This window comes from Panicum hallii, chromosome 9, assembly GCF_002211085.1.
Source record: "Panicum hallii strain FIL2 chromosome 9, PHallii_v3.1, whole genome shotgun sequence".
NCBI classification, from domain to species: Eukaryota; Viridiplantae; Streptophyta; class Magnoliopsida; order Poales; family Poaceae; genus Panicum; species Panicum hallii.
In genome coordinates, this window is record NC_038050.1 from 28,898,235 (window position 1) to 28,910,349 (window position 12,115).

Below are 12,115 nucleotides of genomic sequence, written 5' to 3' on the forward strand. Positions count from 1 at the left end.
AATGACACGGGCCCGTGCACGTGAACTTAATTATCAGCTGAACTCATTCCTAGCTGTTCAAATTAATTCTTCCTCAAATGGAGTACTATAAAAGCCTTGTGATGACTTTACTATTCTTAGGTGCTTGGGAGTTGAACCAGCTAGGAGTGGAGAATGGAACAATGCAATTAAAGCTGCTAAACCCGAAGGGATTTTCGTAACTGCAGCAAGTACCAGTTTCAAGGGGCCATATCTTTCAACTCCCAAGGTTGTTTAAAGCAAATAAATGCTTGTTGGAAAGATCTCTTCGTGTACTTTCCAATGGATCAGGAATCAACGGCAGATCAAATACGAAACGTCCAGAAACTCCTGAGGAAGCCTCGTGACTACATCCTGTGTATCTAGTATTCCTTTCTATTTAAGCAAGTAGTAGCCACAAAAAAAACTTGGGTTTTGCTTGATGTAAGTTAGCTACTGCTACTTTCTTGTAAACGCGTGTGTCGGCTAGACCACCCGAATACTTGTATCAGAACCCCACCTTCTATCGAATTCGTGAGTGTTTGCTTGTTATCTTGTTCTTGCTTGTTCTTTGATTGCTTGCAGGTTCAAGGCTGTTCTTGGCACGGCAAGAACAGCAACAACCGGAGCCGGTGTAACTATCGCTAAGGCGCAGCACACTTGTGGTTGTTGTAGTCAGGTAGCATAACGTCGACCTCCACCCCAAATTGTGGTTATCAGGAGACGGTGTACCTGTTGCTCAAGGCGCCACACCATCTTGGTTGTGGTAGTTGGGCAGCCAACGTCGGCCTCCACCAAATCCACACCACCACCATCTCTCATGGAAAGATCGGGCTCCCTCGTACTCATCAGGGTTCATCAAGTGGTATCAGATTTCAGGTTGATCGGTGAGAGATTTCCTTCTCTTTTGTTCTTTATTTACCTACAGTCTAGTTTTGCCAAAAGATATATTTAGAGCCGAAAATCCCAAAAACATTTTGAGCCTTTGCTTTACTACTTAGCTCTCGGCTTGTTGAATTCACGGTTGCTTCTTTGTGTCGAGTTGCTGGTCCTAAGCTTTTCACCGCTAGAGTTTCGAGTTCATGCCACCTTGTTCTATCTCCATCTTCGTTCTCTAGCTGAAGTTGCAATTTTTTTCCCTCATTACTCCAATCTGCTGATTGATAACCAAGAAAGGGAAAAAGGCAAGTGCAAAAAAAAAAAGCCGCACGGATCAGCAAGAAAAAGGCATGTGCAAAAAGAAAAGCCGCACTGATTAAAATTGGTAAATACAGATTCCATGTGGAACAAGAAAGACAGTTTGTCAGCTGTGTGACCTTCACTTCTAAGTTTCGCAATTCAGCTTGCTATTTTCAGTGTTTTGATGATGCTCTTTGTGTAAACGGCTCGCGTCTCTACCACGGTTTGGACTAGGACCAGCACAGTACCAAGTTGAACGTTTATTCAACTCGTTGTGAACTAACGTGGTAATAGCTGTTCCTTGTGCAATTGTTTTAGCAGCCACCTACAACTCCACAAAACTATCTACAACACCACTAGATTGTGCTTGCCGTCACCGTTTGTTGTTGTTCTTGCTGACTGCCGGCGCCTCCTGCATCACTCGGTAAGAACTTGTAAGAGCTTGATTTCTTGCTAGTGAGGAAGTGTTTGCATCGTACCACCTCCTAGCAACTGTTACGTTTAATCTGCTTGCTTTTGTACTTCTTTTGTGTACTAACCATGTCAGTTGATGCGACTGAGTTGCCTTCGCATTCACCACGTACGAGAGGCATCATTCAGCATTTTGAACGCCAAGTAAGGATGCACAATGAAGCCCTCAATGAGGATGTTCAAGTCACCAATGAGCCCATTGGTCAAGTAGAGACGGTGCAGATTGAGACCAACAACAAGCTGACCACATTGGAGAGAACAGCTGGGGCTATTAACACCTCTCTTGCAGCAATCATTGAGCGATTAGAGAGGATGGAGCAAGCTGGGCATGAAGAGAGGGAACGATGTGATGATGACGATCACAACTCCATTGGCAGCATTGCAAGAGATGATGAAATGGAGTATTCAGCGAACACTGAGCTTGATGACCGATCTTTTAGGTATCGACGGCAGCCACGTCGCAACCATCATGGTATGGGTGGTCGAGCTCCACGACGTGAGGTACGTGCCAATGATGATTCCCTCTGCAGAGTTAAATTCTCCATACCACCTTTTGATGGGAAATATGATCCTGATGCATATCTGACTTGGGAGTTGTCAGTAGATCAAAAATTTGCATGCTATGAATTTTCTGATGATAAAAAGGTTAGAGCTGCCACTAGTGAATTCACTGATTTTGCTTCTGTTTGGTGGCATGAGTATCAAACTAAAAATCCAGCTATCATACCACAAACTTGGAATGCTTTAAAAAGAATCATGCGTAATCGTTTTGTTCCTTCCTATCATGCTCGTGACTTGTTGCATAAATTACAACAGCTTAGACAAGGTAATAAATCTGTTGAGGAGTACTATCAAGAATTACAAATAGGCATGATGAGATGTGGTCTAGTAGAAAATGAGGAGGCTGCAATGGCTAGGTTCTTGGGTGGTTTGACTAGAGAAATTCAGGATATATTAGCTTACAAGGAGTACACTAACGTCACTCACTTATTTCATCTCACTTGTAAGGCTGAAAGAGAAGTGCAGGGATGACGCACAAGAACTAACACTCCTGCAGGTCGGACTACCTCGTGGCAGCCCCGCACAAGTGCCATTGGCTCTAACCATAATTTTCAGGGAGACACTTCCAATCGGCTGTCCACGACTACATCAAAATCAGCACCTCCCCGCGCTACCGATACGGTGAAAGGATCCACCCAAGCTGCAGCCAAAACATCTTCTTCTCTCGCTTCCACTGGGAGAATGAAGGACATCTAATGCCTCTAATGCAAATGATTCGGGCACGTACGAAAGGACTGCCCAAGCAAGCGTGTGCTGATCGTACGAGAAAATGGTGAGTACTCATCAGCTAGTGATTTAGATGATGAAACATATGCCATGCTTGCTGCCAAAGATGCAGGAAAGGGGAATGATGATGAAGAGCACATTGGGGCTGAACATGCTGAACACTACGAGAGTCTTGTTGTCAGGCGTGTCTTGAGTACCCAAATGAGTCAAGCTGAACAGAACCAGTGACACAATCTGTTCCAAACTAAGTGTGTAGTTTTGGAACGAGCATGTCGCATTATTATTGATGGAGGAAGCTGCAACAACTTGGCAAGCACCACTGATGAGGACATCAACTACAACACGAGTACATCTACGCCAGGAGCACCTTTTCCAGCGACACCAGATGCTCCCCCACCCCAGGCTCCACCTCCTTCTGGGCCAATCACTCGGGCCCGTGCAAGAGAACTGAACTTCGTCATGCAACTGAAGAACGAAGGCCCAGAAGCATAGATGCTGGCCCAACTGAGGCCCTTGCGTGGGCGCCTAGGGCTGACCACCACTAGGGGCTGCGCCCCCTCCCTGGCCGCCCCTTTCCTAGGGTTGCACCCCTCTCTTCCTCTATTTAGATAGAGGCATCATTGCTTTCCAGACTTGAGTTTTGTTTTACATCTAGCTTTAGCTACTCTCGAACACGCGCAAATACGCGCTGTCCTCGTGAGATTCAGAACTCCACCTTCGAGTGATATTGTGATTGCTCGCATCTTTTTCTTGTTCGTTCCTCGATTGCGTGCAGGAAACGATCTTCGTGATCAGGCTGATCTTGCATCAACAAGGTCGGTAACCACAGGAAGTTGGTTCAGCGATTGCATTGGCGCTTCGGGCTCGCTCGTCGTAGTCGGATCGTGAGGGTCATCTTCCACCAGATCGAAATTATCTCCACTCATCGAAAGATCGGGCACTCCGACTCTATCAACCACCATGGTAGAGAAGCTTGGGATGAAAACACTTCCACATCCGCATCCCTACTACATCCAATGGTTCAACGACAGTGGTAAGCTTCAGGTAACACGTATGGTTCAAGTGGAATTTACAATTGGTTCATACCATGACCACATTGATTGTGATGTTGTACCTATGCAAGCTTGCTCTATGCTTTTTGGTAGACCTTGGCAATTTGATAAGGATACTATGCATCATGGTAAATCAAATCAATACTCTTTCATGCATAATGAGAAGAAGTTTGATTTACACCCTATGTGATGTGGACCCGTTAGGGTTTGTTCCTGATCTTTCGATGAGAGGCGTGGAATAACTTGATTGATGGAGGAGACGACGTTCACGGCCCGACTACAGCCTTCCAAAGATGCTGCGCCTTAGCAACCGATACACCACCTCCTTTGGTTGCCGCGATCTTGTGGAGCGCGACACCCGGCCACTAGGGCACTCGTCCTGCAAGCAATCGAAGAACCAGTAAGAACAAGTAGAACAAGTACTAAAATTACAAGATATAATTGAAGGTCTCAAACCGAATCTCAATTATGGTGGGGTTCTGAAAATAAGTGGACGGGCGGCTGGATCAGCACGCGCGTCTACAAGGAAGTAGCAAAAGCTAAACTTGCATCTAACAAAACCCGAGTGTTCTTGACGGCGGCTAAAGGTTATAAAGAAGTGGAAGAACGACCACAAGGGTGCTGGGGTCGTGTTCCAACCCTAGGGCGCATCCGTCTTGGACTCAACTTGATACACGGCCCGTTGGGCCAAATTAGGGTGGTGCAGCACCGTGGCTGAAAAGGACTCCGTAGTAAATCTAGGATTGCGGTTGACTCCGAACAGATATTGAGGTGATTTCAGATCCGTTGGAAATTAGATTTGATAAGCTTTCCAGGAAGTACTTGACCGACCAAAACGGAGTCCGGATGAAGTCGTGGCGGCCGTCACAAGTCGTGTCTGTTCTGCAGTCCGAATCCAGCCTGCGCGATGCCTCTTCCCTTTTGATCCAATCCATTGTTCCTGAGTAAAACAAGAGTGCACGTGTCTCCATTCTCTAAATATGATGAACCTGAGCTTAAGAGTGAACTTACTTGATGGGTAAGCCGACGAGCACGAGCGCGAGTAATAGGATCAAGAGGTGTTGTTGAAGTAGATACTGGTGTAGGTGTGGATGTATCGTTAGTGGCGATGTCCTCATCATCCTCCCCTTGTTGCATTTGAGTCATCCTCGACTCAAGCTCATCGTCCGCTCCCAAATATGGCTTCAAATCTGCAATGTTAAATATGGGACTAACCCCAAAATCCACAGGCAGGTCTAGCTTATATGCATTATCATTAATTCGTTCTAGCACTTTAAACGGTCCATCAGCTCGAGGCATCAATTTAGATTTTCTCAAAGCAGAAACCTATCCTTTCTCAAGTGCAACCAAACCAAGTCACCAGATTCAAAAATCAATTGCTTTCTACCTTTATCACCAGCAAACTTATACTTAGAATTCATGCGCTCTATGTTTTCTTTAGTTGTTTCATGCAGTTTTAACATCAGTTTCAGCACGTTGCTTAGCATCAAAGTTCAATTTTTCAGAAGTGGGCAAAGGCATTAAATCAATAGGAGCACGAGGAATCAAACCATAAACAATCTCAAAAGGGCACATCTTTGTGGTAGAATGCATGGAAAGATTATAAGCAAACTCAACATGAGGCAAACATTCTTCCCACAACTTAATATTCTTCTTTAAAACAGCCCTTAACATGGTAGACAAGGTTCGATTAACAACTTCAGTTTGACCATCAGTTTGGGGATGACAAGTGGTAGAAAATAGAAGCTTAGTTCCCAATTGTGCCCATAAAGTTCTCCAAAAGTGGCTAAGAAATTTGGCATCACGATCAGAAACAATTGTGTTTGGCACACCATGCAAACGAACAATTTCTCGAAAGAACAAATCAGCAACATGTGTAGCATCATCAGTTTTATGACATGGAATAAAGTGTGCCATCTTGGAAAATCTATCCACAACCACAAAAATGCTATCACGTCCCTTCCTAGTTCTAGGCAATCCCAACACGAAATCCATAGAAATATCCTCCCAAGGAGCACTAGGAACTGGTAAAGGCATATACAAACCATGTGGATTTAAACGTGACTTAGCTTTTTGACATGTAGTGCAGCGTGCAACAAATTGCTCCACATCTCTTCTCATTTTTGGCCAAAAGAAATGACCAGCAAGTACATCCTCTGTCTTCTTTGCTCCAAAATGCCCCATCAAGCCACCGCCATGCGCTTCATGTAACAACAACAAACGAACGGAGCTAGCTGGAATGCATAGCTTGTTAGCTCGAAACACAAACCCATCATTGACGATGAATTTGTTCCATGCTTTTCCATCCTTACAATGCAGCAAAACATCCTTAAAATCAGCATCATTCACATATTGTGTTTTAATTGTGTCCAAACCAAAAATCTTACAATCAAGTTGTGTCAACAAAATATATCGCCTAGACAAAGCATCAGCAATGACGTTCTCTTTCCCTTTCTTGTGTTTGATGATATAAGGAAAAGATTCAATAAATTCAACCCACTTAGCATGTCTACGGTTTAGTTTTCCTTAACTACGAATATGTTTTAAATATTCATGATCAGAATGGATAACAAACTCTTTGGGCCACAAATAATGCTGCCATGTTTCTAATGTGCGCACAAGAGCATACAATTCCTTGTCATAAGTAGAATAATTCAGAATAGGTCCGCTCAATTTTTCACTAAAATATGCAATAGGTTTACCATCTTGTAACAAAACACCACCCAAACCAATTCCACTAGCATCACATTCAAGCTCAAAGGTCTTATTAAAATCAGGAAGTTGGAGGAGAGGTGCATGTGTCAACTTATCTTTCAACATGGTGAACGCATTCTCTTGTGTGGTGCCCCAAGAAAAGGGCACCCTCTTCTTCGTAAGCGCATTCAATGGTGCTGCAATGGTGCTGAAATCCTTCACGAAGCGACGATAGAACCCAGCAAGTCCTAAAAAACTCCGCACCTGTGTGATGGTCTTTGGTACAGGCCATCCCTGAATAGCTTCCACCTTGGCTTGATTAACTTCAATTCCCTGTGGAGTGACAACATAGCCAAGAAAAGATACTCGATCTGTGCAAAAGACGCACTTCTCAAGGTTACCAAATAAACGTGCATCACGTAAAGCAGTAAAAACAGCACGTAAATGATCAAGATGTGCCTCCATGGATTTGCTGTAAATCAAAATATCATCAAAGTAGACCACAACAAATTTGCCAATGAAAGCATGCAAAACCTCGTTCATTAATTGTATGAAGGTACTAGGTGCATTAGTTAACCCAAAAGGCATGACTAACCACTCATACAACCCGAACTTAGTTTTGAAAGCAGTTTTCCATTCATCTCCCAATTTCATACGAATCTGGTGGTACCCACTACGCAAATCAACTTTGGTAAACACAACAGCACCACTCAATTCATCGAGCATATCATCCAAACGTGGAATAGGATGTCGATATCGAATTGTGATATTGTTAATAGCTCTACAATCGACACACATACGCCACGTTCCATCTTTCTTAGGGACTAAAATAACTGGAACAGCACAAGGACTAAGAGACTCACGTACATAACCTTTGTCGAGTAGTTCTTGCGCTTGTCGCTGAATCTCTTTCGTTTCTTCCGGATTGGTCCTGTACGGTGCACGGTTGGGCAGCGATGCACCTGGAATCAGATCAATTTGGTGCTCAATCCCTCGTATTGGTGGCAGCTCCGCTGGTATTTCACTTGGAAACACATCAGAATACTCCTGCAAAATGTTAGCGACAGCAGGGGGCAAAGAGTGCTGCATATTGTGAATGGAAATCAAAGCATCTTTGCACACCAAAGCATAGGCAACAGAAGTGGTAGCAATCAAGTCATTAATATCAGATTTAGTAGCAAGCAAGCAAGTCCCTTTCAAGCGTATCTCATCTTGCTTATTAGCAACCGACTTGTCAATCTTATTGGTCTCACTTTTAGCTTTGGCAGCTTTAGCAGTATCATCACGCACAATAGCTTCAGGAGACATAGGAAGCAACACAATTTTCTTATCATGGTGCAAGAGCGAAAACTGATTTGACCTACCATAATACACACAATCCGTATCAAATTGCCAAGGCCTACCGAGCAGAATATGGCAAGCTTGCATAGGCACAACATCGCATTCAACAACATCATGATATGATCCGATTGCAAAATTAATGCGCACCAGCCTCGTTACCTTAGCCTTACCACTGTTGTTTAGCCATTGAATGTGATACGGGTGTGGGTGTGGTTTGGTGCTGAGTGCAAGCTTCTCCACCAGTTCGCTGCTAGCCAGATTGTTGCAGCTACCTCCATCAATAATCATACGACACGAACGCTCTTTAATGACACACTTAGTTTGGAACAGCGTGTGTCGCTGATTTTGCTCCGCCTTCTCCATCTGTGCACTAAGCACACGCTGCACAATGAGACTCCCGTAGTGTTCGGCTGCCCCTGCATCAATATGTTCGTCTGGTGGTCCCTCGTTACCTGCATGGTCAGCAGCAAACAAAGCAAGCGTATCGTCATCAAAATCACTAGCAGAGGAATACGCACCATCATCTTTGACCACCAAAACGCGCTTGGTAGGACAGTCACGCTGCACGTGCCCAAAGCCCTTGCACCGATGACACTGGACATCCCTTGTTCTACCCGTGGATGCAACCGAGGAAGCACTAGCGGCTGGCTTCTGGACAGTCTTGGTTGCTGAAGTGGTGGGAGGAGCGCGTGGCTTGTCGCTGGATGGAGAAGACGCTGCTGTACGACTCGGTGAAGGAGCTGGTACAGGTGCACGTCCGCCCATAGAAGCAGTCGTGCGTGGCTGCCATGATGTAGATTCACCTGCAGAAACATTAGATCTAGCACTAGCACGTCGTCCCTGTATCTCCCTTTCAGCTTTACAAGCAAGATGGAACAAACGGGTTACGTTAGTATAATCTTTATACGCAAGAATGTCCTGAATTTCTCTATTTAACCCGCCCAAAAATCTAGCCATAGCAGGTTCCTCACCCTCCACTAAATTACAACGTAGCATACCCATTTGCAATTCCTGATAATATTCTTCTACACTTCTAGTGCCCTGCCTCAATTGTTGTAACTTATGTAACAGATCACGTGCATAGTAAGAAGGAACGAATCTAGCCCGCATGACCCGTTTCAAAGCATCCCAAGTTTGTGGCATGTCATCAGCATTTTTCTTGCCATGTTCTATCCACCAAACAGAAGCAAAATCAATGAACTCACTAGTAGCAGCCCTAACACGTGCATTCTCAGGAAAATCATGGCATGCAAACTTTTGATCAACAGCAATTTCCCAAGAAATGTATGCATCAGGGTCATATATACCATCAAAAGGAGGTATCTTAAATTTAATCTTGCTGAAAGCGTCATCATTGGTGCGTACCTCACGATGGCGAAAACCACCCATACCTCTACGATTAGTGCGTAGCCGTCGGCGATGGCGAGCGTCTTGTTCATCCTGTTCAGTATCAGCAATATATTCCTCCTCCTGATCATCACGCTGTTCGTTGGTCTTTGCATGGAGCTCATCAAAACGCCGCAAAAGAGCAGCAAGACTCTTGTCAATATTGCCGACCGCTGTCTCCAGACCCGTAAGCTTGGTGTTGGTGGCAATCTGCGTAGCCTCCAATTGTCCAATCTTGTCATTCGTCACCTGCATATCATTATCAAGTCCCTCTGTGTGCCGCTGCACTTGCCTTTCAAAATGTTGTATGATGCCCCTGGTACGTGGAGACTGATGCAAGCTATGATCCTCCTCGGAGCCTGCCATGGTGAGAAAAACAAGAACAACAAGAAAAGCAAGTGAAGTAGTAAAATCCCTACAGCTAATAGGGTGTAGCTACTGCAAGGCGCTCACTCTCAACCTGTTGCACAAGCTCTTACCAATTCTTACCTTGCTGCTAGGAGGGGATGGCAACCAACAAGTCCGCAACCGCGGAATGAAGTGTATCAGCGCTGCAGCAACAAGACCTATGGAGCTGTAGTCGGATATGTGGAGCTGTAGGTGGGCTTGAACAAGGAAGTACTAGCACCACGTTAGTCACAAAAGTAAGCTGAATAATCGTTCAACGGTGGTACTGTGCTGGTACTAGTCTAGACCGTGCTAGAGACGCGAGCCTGGACACAAAGGAAGTCACAAAGCACCACTCCGAACAGAAGGGAAAAAACAAACGCAATGAATTAGCCCCTTGCTTCTTCTTTTTTTCTTTTTTTTAACACTGATCCTTTTTTTTATTTTTTTTATTTTTTTTCTTTTTTTTTGCAGCGGAAACCTCAAAAACAGATGCTATGAACAAAGGAATACAAGTGAGCAAGTCACCACACACGCTCTCTCTCTCTAGAGTGGGCCGAACACTTAAATATATGTGTGAAGTGCTATTGCCTTTAGTGCACAGTTTGGACTCAGATGCAACCAGCACCGAATTCAACTCAGACTTGATAACAAACAGGCACCGAGTCCAACTCGAACTTGATAACAAAGAGATACTCAGATTCGGCAACCGCAAGATGAAAAGGCTACCTGAAATCAAGTCTGTCTCGGCCAACACGCGCTTAACCGATTCCAAGTCGAACTTGACAGCCAAAGTGTATTTTGATTCGGCCAAAACAGTGATGAAAAGGCAGCGTATGTGATCAAACATGACAAGAACTCGAAACTCTAAAAGACTACAACTAAGACCAGCAACTCGACACAACCGATGCAACCGAAAACTCAACAAGCCCTAACTAAGCAGTACTAGTAAAGGCTCAAAAGGGTCTATAGGATTGCGGTGGGGGAAAAAATTCTACTATTTTTGGCTTTTTCTGGACTGTAGGAAAATAAAAACAGCGAAGGATTGGAAGTCTCTCACCGAACAACCTGGCTCTGATACCAACTGATGTGGATCCGTTAGGGTTTGTTCCTGATCTTTCGATGAGAGGCGTGGAATAACTCGATTGATGGAGGAGACGACGTTCACGGCCCGACTACAGCCTTCCAAAGATGCTGCGGCTTAGCAACCGATACACCACCTCCTTTGCTTGCCGCGATCTTGTGGAGCGCGACACCCGGCCACTAGGGCACTCGTCCTGCAAGCAATCGAAGAATCAGCAAGAACAAGTAGAACAAGTACTAAAATTACAAGATATAATTGAAGGTCTCAAACTGAATCTCAATTATGGTGGGGTTCTGAAAATAAGTGGACGGGCGGCTGGATCAGCACGCGCGTCTACAAGGAAGTAGCAAAAGCTAAACTTGCATCTAACAAAACCCGAGTGTTCTTGACGGCGGCTAAAGGTTATAAAGAAGTGGAAGAACGACCAAAAGGGTGCTGGGGTCGTGTTCCAACCCTAGGGCGCATCCGTCTTGGACTCAACTTGATACACGGCCCGTTGGGCCAAATTAGGGTGGTGCAGCACCGTGGCTGAAAAGGACTCCGTAGTAAATCTAGGATTGCGGTTGACTCCGAACAGATATTGAGGTGATTCTGGATCCGTTGGAAATTAGATTTGATAAGCTTTCCAGGAAGTACTTGACCGACCAAAACGGAGTCCGGATGAAGTCGTGGCGGCCGTCACAAGTCGTGTCTGTTCTGCAGTCCGAATCCAGCCTGCGCGATGCCTCTTCCCTTTTGATCCAATCCATTATTCCTGAGTAAAACAAGAGTGCACGTGTCTCCATTCTCTAAATATGATGAACCTTAGCTTAAGAGTGAACTTACTTGATGGGTAAGCCGACGAGCACGAGCGCGAGTAATAGGACCAAGAGGTGTTGTTGAAGTAGATACTAGTGTAGGTGTGGATGTATCGTTAGTGGCGATGTCCTCATCACTATGTCTCCCGATGCTATTTTGCGGGATGAAGTTGCTAGAGCCGGCAAAGAGAAAAATAAGAAATCTACTCAAACTGAAAATCTGGGTGTTGCGAAGGAATCGGAGCAACTTAAGAATGACAAATCTAAATCTGCTCATGCAAGGACGAATGAAATAAAATTGAAAAGTGCTTGTTACCTTGCTTCCAAATCTGATTTGCTTGAATTAAATGATGATGATGCAATCTGCTATGTGTTTGTTTGCAAAGAGGCTTTGTTCTCACTTCACGACATACCATCTACGTTGCCTCCTACTGTCACTA